The 12,310-nt window shown below is 35.6% G+C and overlaps 1 protein-coding gene and 1 pseudogene across 10 annotated transcripts in view; both read right to left on the bottom strand.

The window, feature by feature from the left end:
- Positions 1-12,310, bottom strand: part of ERC1 (ELKS/RAB6-interacting/CAST family member 1) — a 342,335-nt gene that overhangs the window by 61,828 nt on the left and 268,197 nt on the right. The gene's annotated exons all lie outside the window — the stretch shown is intronic.
- LOC110218657 (bcl-2-like protein 13 pseudogene) lies at positions 4,451-6,937 on the bottom strand (annotated as a pseudogene).

The following is a 12,310-nucleotide window of genomic DNA, read 5'->3' as shown; positions in this document are numbered from 1 at the left end:
ATGATAACAAAGAGACCATTAAGAGATATTTTTTTCTAAATATACAAGAGGAGACAAGGGTGAAAGTAGAAGGCAAATTTAGAAATGGTGGAAAAACAGGATTGAAACATTATGGACTAAACCTCATGACACTGCTTATAGGTAAATCAATGTTCCTTGGAGGATTAGATTGTAAAATGGAAGGGCACCTAAAAGGGGGCAGGGGATTTAGAAAATAGAGGGCAACATGTGATATACTCTAATAAAGTCAAAGGTTAAGGAAGGGAAGGGAAAAAAACTCTGTAATCTCTCAGGAAGAAGAGAACCTAAAGGAAAATGGGTGAGGAGACAAAGATGGAGATAGAAAAAGGGAGAAATCAGGTTTCAGTGGTGGGAGGGGGCACCACTGATGAATGCACACATGGGATAAGAGAGGTAATACAGAGAGGGATATTGGGGCCTTACAATGAGTATGATTTGCAGGGATTTGATGCTGCAATAATACTGTCTCAAAAGAAGAGAAATCAACTCAGGGTGGGAGGGAAGAGGGCGGAAATGATACCCAGAAGAGTGGGAGGGCATGGTCACAGGGAAGAGATTTTGAGGCAAATAGGAAAAAAAAATTAACAAGCAGAGCACAAAGGTCAATAATGATTTGCACAATAAGAGACATAGGAAGAATACTATCACAGGGCAATATCCTCTCTATCATCTACAAAAATTGTTATTTCCAAGAGTGAAATACACCAGACATAAAGGGGGCTGAAGAAGGATGTACAACATAATAATAGAAACTGTTTAGAAGGAATAGATAGGTAGCTTAAAAGCTTTAATTTCATGAGAAAGGCAGAGAATAAAAGACTAAAGTACAAAGACCATGAGTCAAAGAATAAAAGTCTAGCAGAGATGGAAAGGAAAGATAAATAATTAAGAGAATGAGGGAAAGAATTTGTTTTTAGAAAAAGGCACAGAAAATGAATTAAGAAACTAATAAAAAAAACAAAGTGAAGAGGAGAGAGGGGATTTTACTTAACTACTTAACTAAGAGGGGGAAAAAAGAGAGGAAGAATTAAATAACTCGATAAAAGCAATAAAGAGAAATGAACAAAATGAACTAAGCTCCGAAACCAGGGCAAGTTGTAACAGATGGGCGGAGTTGTCTTGAGGGTAAAGGGAAAGCAGCCAGTGGGAATAAGGCTAATCTAAAATAGATTAAACTAAAACAACTGAAGATTTTGTATTTATAGTGAAAGAAGGGAAAATCCTAATTTGGAGGAAAAAAACCCACAAGATAATATTATCAAAAAATGGAGAAGAATATTAACCCAACTCTCAACTTTAAATGTGAAGGATTAAATGATACAATAAAATGAAAGAGAGTGACAGGGTAAGAAAACAAAACTCCATAATCTCTTGCCACAAGAAATATATTAAACAAATAAGATACACACAAAGTAAAAATGAGCAACTAAAAAAATTTATTATGCATTAGATGAATCAAAAAAGCAGGAGTTGAAATCATGCCATCAGATAAAGCAAAAACACTCAAAATACAAAAGAAAGATAAACATAAACAAAAAATATCAATATTAAACTTAAATGCTCCTTCTAGGGCTATATCCCAAAGAGATCATACAAACTGGAAAAGGACCCACATGTACAAAAATATTCATAGCAGCTGTTTTTGTGGTGGCAAAGAATTGGAAATCGAGAGGATGCCCATCAATTGGGGAATGGCTGAGCAAGTTGTGGTATATGAATGTAATGGAATACTATTGTGCTACAAGAAATGATGAACTGGCTGACTTCAGAAAAACCTGGGAAGACTTGTATGGTCTGATGCTGAGTGAAGTGAACAGAACCAAGAGAATGTTGTACACAATAACAGCCACGTTATGTGATGACTAATATTGTTAAACTGAACCCTTCTCAGCATTACAAGGATCTAAGACATCTCCAGAGGCCTTGTGATGGAAAATGCTATCCAAATCCAAAGAAAGAACTATGGAAGTTGAATTGCTATTTTTTTTCTCTTCTGTTGACTTTTGTTTCCTCTTTCTGATAGTTCCTCATATTGGTTTTAATTTTTACTTACATCACTAATGTGAAAATATATTTAATAGGAATGTAAATGTATAGCCTGTATCAGGAGGGTGGTGGGGAAGAAGAGGGAGAAAAATTTTAAGCTCAAAAGCATATGGAAGTGATTGTTGATAAATCAAAATAAATTAATAAAATAAATTTAAAAAAAAACTTAAATGCTCTAAATGCCTTAGCACTTAAACCCACAAAGGAAACATTAACTGAACTATAAGAATACATACATGGTAATATAATAATGGTAGGACATTTAAAATTCCCCCTTTGGTTCTGGGTAAGTTTAACACAAAGATGAATAAAAGGTCAAAAACAGAACTGAACAAAACATTGTAGGAAAACCACTTTGGCAACTAAGTGGAAGTATGCTGGAGCACTGCTTCTTGAACTGTGGACTGCAACCCCATATAGGGTTGTGTAACTGAATGTGGGGATCGTGAAAAATGTGGCAACAGTAAAAGGTTTCTGAACGTGCAATGACCAAAAATCAATTCAAAATCAAACACATAATGAATCTGAGGTGTTTCTGGCAGCACTTGCCTGTGTTGCATCATGCAACTTCACTGCAGCCTGGGTTCTAAACACACAACACGCACACTAACGCCGTAACGCCACACAAACACCTCGGCTCAGATTCAAGACTATTGTATGTTATGAATTGCAGTGTTTTTACTGTACATACAAAATTGTTAAACAAATTTTGTCTTGGGATTAGGACAGAATTTCCAATAATTTCTGAAATGGCCCTAAATGTATTTCTGCCATTTTGCACTATGTATTTATGTGAAGTAGCATTCTCAGCACTGATGATTATAAAATCAAAATACTGATCAACTCTGAAAAGCGTTGAAGATACTCTATGTCCCACAGTATATTCTGCCATGATTTAATTCTTCATATAAAAATAAACAAACACATCCATCTCATTAGTATGCAAATTTGCTTTTGTCTTTAGTAAATGGTAAATAAATAACAAAGAATTGCTTTAAAATAAATTTCTTTATAATTTTATAATTTATTATGAGTACATGTATACTGATTCATATATACAGGTATACCTGTATACACTGATTTGTATACCCATTTTATATACCTATAAACCTGGGGTCATACTTGAGAGTAGGGAGAAACCTAAGCCAGGAAGGCCAACTGAAAGGCTATTGCCAATATTCCGAGAATGAGATGATCAGATCCTGCATCAGAGTGGTGGCTGTGGGAGTTGAGATAAGGGGACAGAGATGCAAAGGTGAAATTGACAGACATCAACAACAAATTGGATTATGAAGAGTGAAAGAGTGAGGGTCAAGGATATCTCCTAGCCTGAGTGATTGGGAAAATGGTGGTGCCCTCAACAGTAATAGAGAATTCGTAATAAGGGAAGAATTTTGGGAAAATATAATGAACTCTCTTTTGGCCATATTGAATCTGAGAAGTATAAAAGGTAGGTGGCGACATGAGATGGCTGCTCAAGAGGTCAGAGCTAAATTAAATAAATATATGAATAGAGATGATAACTGAACCAATGGGAGCTGGTGAGACTGACAAGTGAGATGGTAAAGAGGGGAAAGAAGAGAGCCCAAGACAGAGCCTTGGGGGACACTCGTATTTAGTGGGGCTGACCTGCATGAAGATCTAAGGAGGAAAACTGAGAAGCAGTCAGACATAGAAGGAGAACCTAGGAGAAGAGGGTGATCAACAGTGTCAAAAACTGCACAGCAGTGAAGATTTTAAGAACAGTGTTTTAAAAACCTTAACAGGCCGTTAATATTAATAAATGTTAATCAGGATAAGCATCCATCAAGGTTTCCTTTCTGATTCCATCCATGCTATAGAAGTGAATCTTGGTTCAAAATTAACACAATAATAATGATACTGCAAGTCATAACCCAATCAATAAATGGTCAAAGGATATGAACAGTCAGTTTTCAGATGAAGAAATTAAAGCCATCTATAGTCATACGAAAAAATGCTCTAAAATCACTACTGATTAGAGAAATGCACACCAAAACAACTGTGAGGTACCACATCACACCTATCTGATTGGCTAACAAGACAAATCAGGAAAATGACTAATGTTGGAGAAGATGTGGGAAAACTGGAACACTAATGCATTGTTGGTAGAGTTGTGAACTGATCCAACCATTCTAGAGAGCAATTTGGAACTATGCCCAAAGGGCTGTAAAAGTGTGCATACCCTTTGACCCAGCAATAGCACTTCTAGGGCTGTACCTCAAAGAGATTACATAAATAGAAAAAGGACTCACATGTACAAATTTTTTTTTATTTTGGTTTGTTTATTTAAATGAAGATTTATATCAAATAGCTTTTATATATTTAACATACCTTCACTATTACTTTCTATTTGCCTCTAGTCTTAAAAAGCCAGAAAAATGACTGGGAGAAAGCTAAGTTTTCATTAAAAAAATGTGAAAATAGTTCCATAGGCCAATGTACAATTCCATGTTTAGCAACACTCGGGAGTCCTAAAATAAGAGAGAATATCAATTCTATGTTATAACACAATATCCAAACCTCAGTGTTTAGGTATAGGCCTGTGCTCTAGTGGAAGCTGGAGATCAAACAATTAAATGAGCCATTCTTAAATATTCAGGAAATGTATTGGTTGTTATTGACACAGCAAATAAGAAGGTGCCATTACTATACTATGTTTATCTGAAACAATGTCTGCCATCTGAACACAAAGGGTATATTACATCTGGTGAATGTTTTTTTTTTAAAGTGGTAATGGTGACAAAATGATACAGTTCCCATAAATGCAAAGCCTCAGTCAATCCATTCTTAAGAGAAGGCTGGACACTGAGGGGAAGCACACTCTGACTTGGCAATGGTGACTCACTGGCTAAGCAGAGTCTGCAATGCTTCGTGCATGCATTCTTTCAGTTCCAGTGACACCTTCTGTCCAAGATGGGCCAAGCAGTCTTCTATTGAGCTCTCTGGGTTAACAGGGCTGAATACTGGAGACTTGTGGCAGTCAAAGCCTGTGTTAGTGAAAGCTGAAGAAATTTCTTCATTCAGAGACCTCAACTTCTCTTCAATTTCAGACTTAACTTTCAATAGAAGCTCTTGATCCAAAAGTTGTAAAGATGTAGATAGCTGGACCCCTTGAGCTGAGAAAGGATCCTGTTCTCGTGGCTTCTCCCTTGAAAGCAGTCCCAGGTAACTGAGAACAACATATTTTGTTTCATAGTGAAATCCTACAGGCACAGCAACAGAAGAAGCCATTAGGTTGGCTGGCAAAGTTCCACAAAATTCCAGCATGAGGGGACTATTTCTCGGTAAATATGAAAATGCTGGCCCTGGTTCCAGGGGAGGAAGAGAAGGAGAAGAAAAAAGAGGTGGAGGAGGGAGAGGAGATGGTGGTGATGGTGGCAGCAGGAGGTCCTCAGACAATCCCACAGCTACGGCAGCAACTGGCCTGACCCATGAAGGGTCCCTAATCTACCCTACAAAAATATTTATAGCAGTTCTTTTTGTGGTGTCCAAGAATCGGAAACTGAAGAGATGTCCATCAGCTGGGGAATGGCTGAACAAGTTGTTATATGGAATACTACTGTTCCATAAGAAATGATGAGCACACTGATTTCAGAAACACCTGTAAAGACTTACATGAACTGATGCTGAGTGAAGTGAGCAGAACCAGGAGAGCACTGTGCATAGTAACAACCACATTGTGCAATGACTAACTTTGATAGACTTACCTTTTCTTAGCAGTGCAAGAATCTAAGACAACTCCAAAAGATTCATGATGGAAAATGCTATCCATATCCAGAAAAAGAACTATGGAGTCTGAATGCATATCTAAGGATACTATTGCTTTTTTTCCTCTTCTTTCTCATGATTCCTCCCATTGGTTCTAATTCTTCTTCGCAATATGACTAATATGAAAATATGTTTAATGTGAATGTATATGGAGAGCTTATATCAGATTGCATGTCGTTTTGGGGGGGAAGGGGGACAAAATTTGGAACTCAAAATCTTATGGAAGCGAATGTTGAAAACTAAAAATAAATAAATTGACTAATAATAATGATATTGATTTGCTTAACTTCATCAAGAATCCCCTTATAAACTTTAACAATTCCTCAGTGACTTTAATGGAGCTCCTTTATATCTACAGTGAGGATTAACAAAGCTTATTTAGGATAGTAAGCAAAACCAGAAACTTTAGGACTCATATTTCTTTTTGGAAAAATGAGAGAAAAAAAAAAGCACACAGTTGTTCCTTGACATTTGCAGGGGTTAGCGGTGCAGGATGCCTGTGAATGTGAAAAACTACAAATAATAAGGCCCCACACCAAGCCTTTATTTTTAATAATTCTGTTCGTGTTTATTTAATACACAAATCAAGTAAAACAACACACTGCACCCATAAAAAAGTTGCAGTTTCTATGTGAGGGAGATTAACATCTCACACGCTATGCAGAGTCTTTACAGACCCAGGTGTAGCTGAAGCAACTACTTTACAGAGGATTTCCTTCTACAAGAAAAAGGGCTAGATACGGAGAAATCACATGACAGACTCTGGAAGGTAGGTAGAGAGACAAAGAGACAAACAGGAGATGTTCCCAAGGACAACATGTAGCCTGTGGTTCTTTAGCACACTAGACTTTTACCAAAATTTAACTGTTTATAATAAATTTATGGATGTATACTTATGGTAGTAAATGATAAAACAGATCAATAATATACAGTATTTATGCATTTAAGACTTCCTAAAAAGTTTTTAGGTTTCTTTACACACACACCTCACATGTGATTTCTGCAGTATGCTGCAAATCTCCAAAAAATTCCTATTTGATTATCAGCAGTCAATCCACAAATAACCAACACCTTCAATTTTAAAGGCATTCACTACGTCAGAGAGGAATGAACACATATGGATCCTACCACTCAGTTTCTAGTGTGACAATGTTACATTATCCACAGAATCAAAGTCCATTAAAGGAATAATAATAATAATAATAATAATAATAATAATAATGAGAATAATAACAGCTAGCATTTATATGGCATTGTAAGGTTTGCAAAGCACTTTACATGTTATCTCAATTGATTACACCTGATAATAGCTTTTCATCATTATTTATTTTATAAACCAATATGTACTCATTTAGTTTTATGAGAAAAAGTCACAACTGCCTGGTCTTTCTGTCATTTATCTAAAATACCTGGAGAGTAATTTTTCATTATTACCACCACCACCACCACCTTCATCATCATCAATTAGAGAGGCAGCAAGATATTACAGTGACTACATTTGAGGTTAGGGTACTTACCCTAAAAGGAATATGCTACTTATGCAAAGCTAACTCTAGTTATCATGTAGATCTGACACTTCCTTATAACATTATGCTCTAAAGACTCTGAACATAAGAGGATAGCAGTCTTTAATTTGTTGTTCCCTTCAACTATATATCAAACATAAAAACATACTCAGAATTTATAAACCGACATTTTTATTGAAGAGTTCTTATTCTACTCTACCTGAATGCTTGTTTGTTTGTTTTTTTCTGGCAAAGCTGCTCGACCTAATGGGCAAAATCCCCTATTCAACAAGTCCAACATGGTTTGTTTTGGAATTTAGGTACAAATACTGAATGCCAGAGCTACAAAGTCATTTTCAAATGAGGTCATGAACTTAGGATTCCTAGGAATTAAATATCTAGAAAGCCAGAGGGTTTGTTCCTTTGGCTTTCTTGCTAACACAACTTCCCTATATTCATCTGATTTGAAGTTCACCAAAACAGACTGAGGTACAGGCTTCATTTTACATCCCTACCACACAGCCACCACTACCCCTTCTTATAAATCTGAAACAACTCCTTCCCAGATTCAATTTAATAATCTTTGCAACCTAAAGTGCAAAAATTCGTGGCGTGAACAAACCAGAAAATGTGAGGTCATATTTGCTGTATCCAATATGACAACTTTACATAAAAGAGATTTTAAACAGACATGAAATAAAATGTCAGGCTAAAATTCCTCTACACGTCACAGAAGAAAGTTGTCCTACTTATGATTTCATCTGGAGAGAAGAGTTTTATGCAGAAATGTTATTTTCAAGGACTCTGTCACAAGAAACTTTAGCTACAACTCCCCCCTCTGCCAATGTTCCCCCAAGGAATCTTAAATTTTGGTATTCCTCATTTTCAAAAGGTTCAGGAATTTCTCTTTCAATTAAAAGTAAAATCTTATTTTCCCTTCTCTTCCTTTCTGTTTTTAAACTGAAGTTAAATATTTAGGCAGTAAAAGTTATCAGAGCTTTTACCTGTTCTGATCACAAAAGTATCCAATTATGTGAGAGAAACAGCTAATAAGGATTTAGGAAGATGAATCTCAAGAAGCTTTAAAACACACAGAAATAATATGTGACCCAGTATGTATACTATAATTTTATGCTCCTGATTTTTTCTAGTTAGAAAATGAGACTAATGAAAAGAAGGATAGAAGAAAATGTTGATTAAAAAATGGAGGTACAACCTTCAGACTAAGAGAAAGTCATTCTTAGCTTATAATATCAGACAGCTGAAAAATAGTTTAGCTGCCTTTGTGGTCAGACCTTAGGAAGCATTGTAGTCTGATTCCTGTAACAAAAGCTACATGCCAGTAATAACATACAGAACATGTATTTTCAACTACTACTAGGAAAGAGTGACCTAGGTCTTAGAGACACAGATATTTTTAACTCTGACCTTAAATTTTGGAACTGCAAGAAGTTGCTACTACTAAGAACAAAACTAGTCAGAAGACTTCCATTATCTACAGCGTGTTATCCTATGAAAGCTTTTTGGAGATAATAAGACACAATGGGAAAGCACCAGGAGGGAAGGTATCAAAGAGCAGCTTGACTGTTAATAACCATCACATTTACCAAGGACTAAAATGAATAAAACCCGAATATTACATAGTAGACTAGTAAGTTTTGCTGTAATAGTGGCAGGTCATTGGCTCCCCAACAGTCTGACTGTTTCACGACAAGTTCTTACATTCTGGGGGCCATTTGAATCTTGGTGGCCAATTCAGGCCTGAAAGTAGTAAAGAGATTAGATAGATGAAAACAGCATTTTAGTTTTTACAAGCATTCAACTTTGTCCATGGTGATATCACAGCCAGTTTGTATATCCCTCCTCTAAAGGACAAAAAGGAAAGGTATGTTATATGGCTCAGAGTAGCTGACGGATTTGCCACAGTTTTAGAGCATGTAGAATATCATCTAGATCATGTTATTATATAAGGATTACATAAATTCAGAGGAGCCACTGACTGCATATTTATCAAATGTGCACTTACTGATGAACCACTTCAACTACTGGTGTCAATAACATGGATTCCTGTGAGGCCTCCTACAGCCAGAAGAGCTATGAGGAAACCGTCACCGAAATTAGTACTTATTACTAAGAAAATCAATTATAACCCCAGCATGGCAGTGTTGGTGACAATTTCAGGCTGGAATAGTGACACCACGCTGAGGCCAAGCACAAATATGCCTCCAAGATATCTACAAGATTGGTGGTCTTCATACCATGAGGAGACTGGTGTTCTAAAACTAGGCATGGCAGGGGTGACCTTTGCCCCAGTTAATATTACAACTAAAGTAAAGTGTATAGTACTATATTCCAAATAGCAAAATATTGAGGCTCACAACCAAGAATAATTTACCTGACAAAACTAAACACAATTTTACTGTAAAAAAAAAATTGACCTTTAATGAAATAGAGGATATCTAAACATTTCTGATAAAAAAAAAACCCAGAGATGATGAGAAACTCTGAAATCTAAAGTACATGTATCAAAGAAACCAAGAAAGGTAAATATGTCTAAGCAACTGAAAAGGGCTATATGATGTAGAAGTGCTTGTATTCTAAGAGAGGGAGAATATCTCCTCAGAATCTGAATGTCTTCAATGGTTATAAAGGGAACTAAATAAGAAAGAGGTCCTTGGATTAATTTTTTAATGGTTTGAGGAGTTTATAAAAAAAAGGGAGAGAAAAAGAAATTCCTTAGGGAAGAAAGAAGGGGAAAAGAGGCTAGAATTTGCCTTTTCATATAATCAAGGTATAAGAGAAAGAATATACAAAAAACCTGGAAAATGGGTTAGAGGTAGTTGTGGTCACAAAAACTTCACTTTTATCTAAACAAACAAAAAAAGGCTTTATCTAAACAGAATCTGGAGCAGAAATACATTAAACTTGAAAGGGAAATAGTCACAAACTGGAAGAGGAGAAAGAGAGCATTAAGAAGGAAGGATTAATTATAAGCAAAACTAGTTCCAAATTTGGAGGATAGAATATGAAAGTGGGATTTTGGGGGGGAAAGGGTAAAAATCCCACGTTTAGCAATTTGGGGAGGGGAAGAAAAAGTAGAATGGAAGCATAACACATTCATTATGAATCATTAGTGTTAAGCACCCTCCTTTCTCATCACTCTCTTCTTTATGAAAAAGGGGATAGGGACAAAGAGAAGTAAGGAGAAGATGGAAGTAAATAAACATTATTGATTATAATGACGAACATAAATGGGATGAGTTCACGTAACAAAACAGAGGAGAAATGAATTAGAAAGAAGAGTACAAAAGCATTTTGTTTAAAAGAAACGTCTTTTAACTGGCAGAATTAAGAGGTGGTAGAATGAGGGCCTCAACAGGCTCCAAGACCCCTTCCGGCTCAAATTTATGACCCTGTTCAGTAAGTAAAGTCCGCTTCTTTCCCTCTGGCTCCAAGCACCAAAGGGGCTAGATCAGAATCTACTATATTTTTGAGGTGAACAGGGAATAACAATCATCATCTCATGCAAGACGACAGTAAAACACATATGATTAAAAGATAAACAGGGAAATTACATCATGCTTAAGGGCACTGTAGATGATGCATTAATATAAATACTATATATGCCATGGATGGGATAACATCTAAACACCTAGGGGAAAAGTTAATTGATTTTTAGGGAGAAATAGAGAGTAAAACCTGGAAACTTCAATGTAGATTTTCACACACACACACACACACACACGCACATGCGTGCGCATGCACACTCACACATATGTATATATATTTATAGGCATAAGTCTAATAAAAAACTAAATAAGAAAGTTAAAAATCTGAATATAATTTTAGAAGAGTTAGATACGACAGATTTCTGGCAATTAGTTAATAGGAATCAAAGCAGCATATGGTATTTCTCAGCTGTCCACAGGACCTTTATAGAAACTGACTATACTCAGGCATAAAAACTTCACAAGTAAATGCAAAAAAGAGGAGAAATAATGAGCTCATCCTTTGTTAACCACAACACAATACGAATTACATCCAATAAAAGGATTTTATTAAAAATTATTTGGACAATTAAATAACAATCCTAGGAAAATTCTTAAATTAAAGAACAAATCATTTTGAAAATACATAATTTCAAAAAAGAAAACTATAACAATGAGACAACATACTAAGACTTTTGGGATACAGACAAAGCAATCCACGGGGAAAATTTTATATCTCTAAACATTTTCATCAATAAAAGAAGAAAGAAAAGATTAATTGAAAGTGTAATTTTTAAAAAGCAACAAATAAAAAACTTGACTAAGTATGAAATTAAAAATTCTGAAAACAAAAACCCATTAAATAGAATAGGAATTAATAAAACTTTCCTTCATAGGCAAAAAAGTTATCTAGCTGGGTATAGTAGAACACACTTTTAATTCCTACAACTTTCACACCTTTAAAATCAACTACTAGGAGAGACTGAGACTGATGGACTGCTTGAGTTCAAAAATTTTGAGCTGTACTATGGCTAAAGCCCAGCTGAATATCTGACTAGGTTTGGCACTAATGAAGTGAGTTACCAGGAGAGAAGAATCACCAGGCTGCCAACAAAGGGGTGAATCAACAACACAGATGGGAAAAATGGAGCAGGTTAATACTTCTTTAACAATCAGGAATAGGACTGAATTCATGTCCCCTCATTATGCTTCCAGTCTGAAAGGGTTATGGAGACCTAGTTTAAAAAAAAATAGTATCTATTTAACACCAAGAGCCCCCCAATAGAGAAACAATAGAGACCTTTCCATTAAGATCAAAAGTAAAACAAGGAAATCCATTACTACTACTTCTATTTGAAATGCTACCTATAAGAAATAATTAAAAGAAAAAGAAATAGAGAAGAAACTAAATTACTGCTTTCTGCAGATAATATGATGGTCTCCTTAGAGAACCTTAATGAA

This window comes from Phascolarctos cinereus, unplaced genomic scaffold, assembly GCF_003287225.1.
Source record: "Phascolarctos cinereus isolate Bilbo 61053 unplaced genomic scaffold, phaCin_HiC Scaffold_1;HRSCAF=81, whole genome shotgun sequence".
Classification (NCBI taxonomy): Eukaryota; Metazoa; Chordata; class Mammalia; order Diprotodontia; family Phascolarctidae; genus Phascolarctos; species Phascolarctos cinereus.
This window is presented reverse-complemented; position numbering and strand designations above follow the sequence as displayed.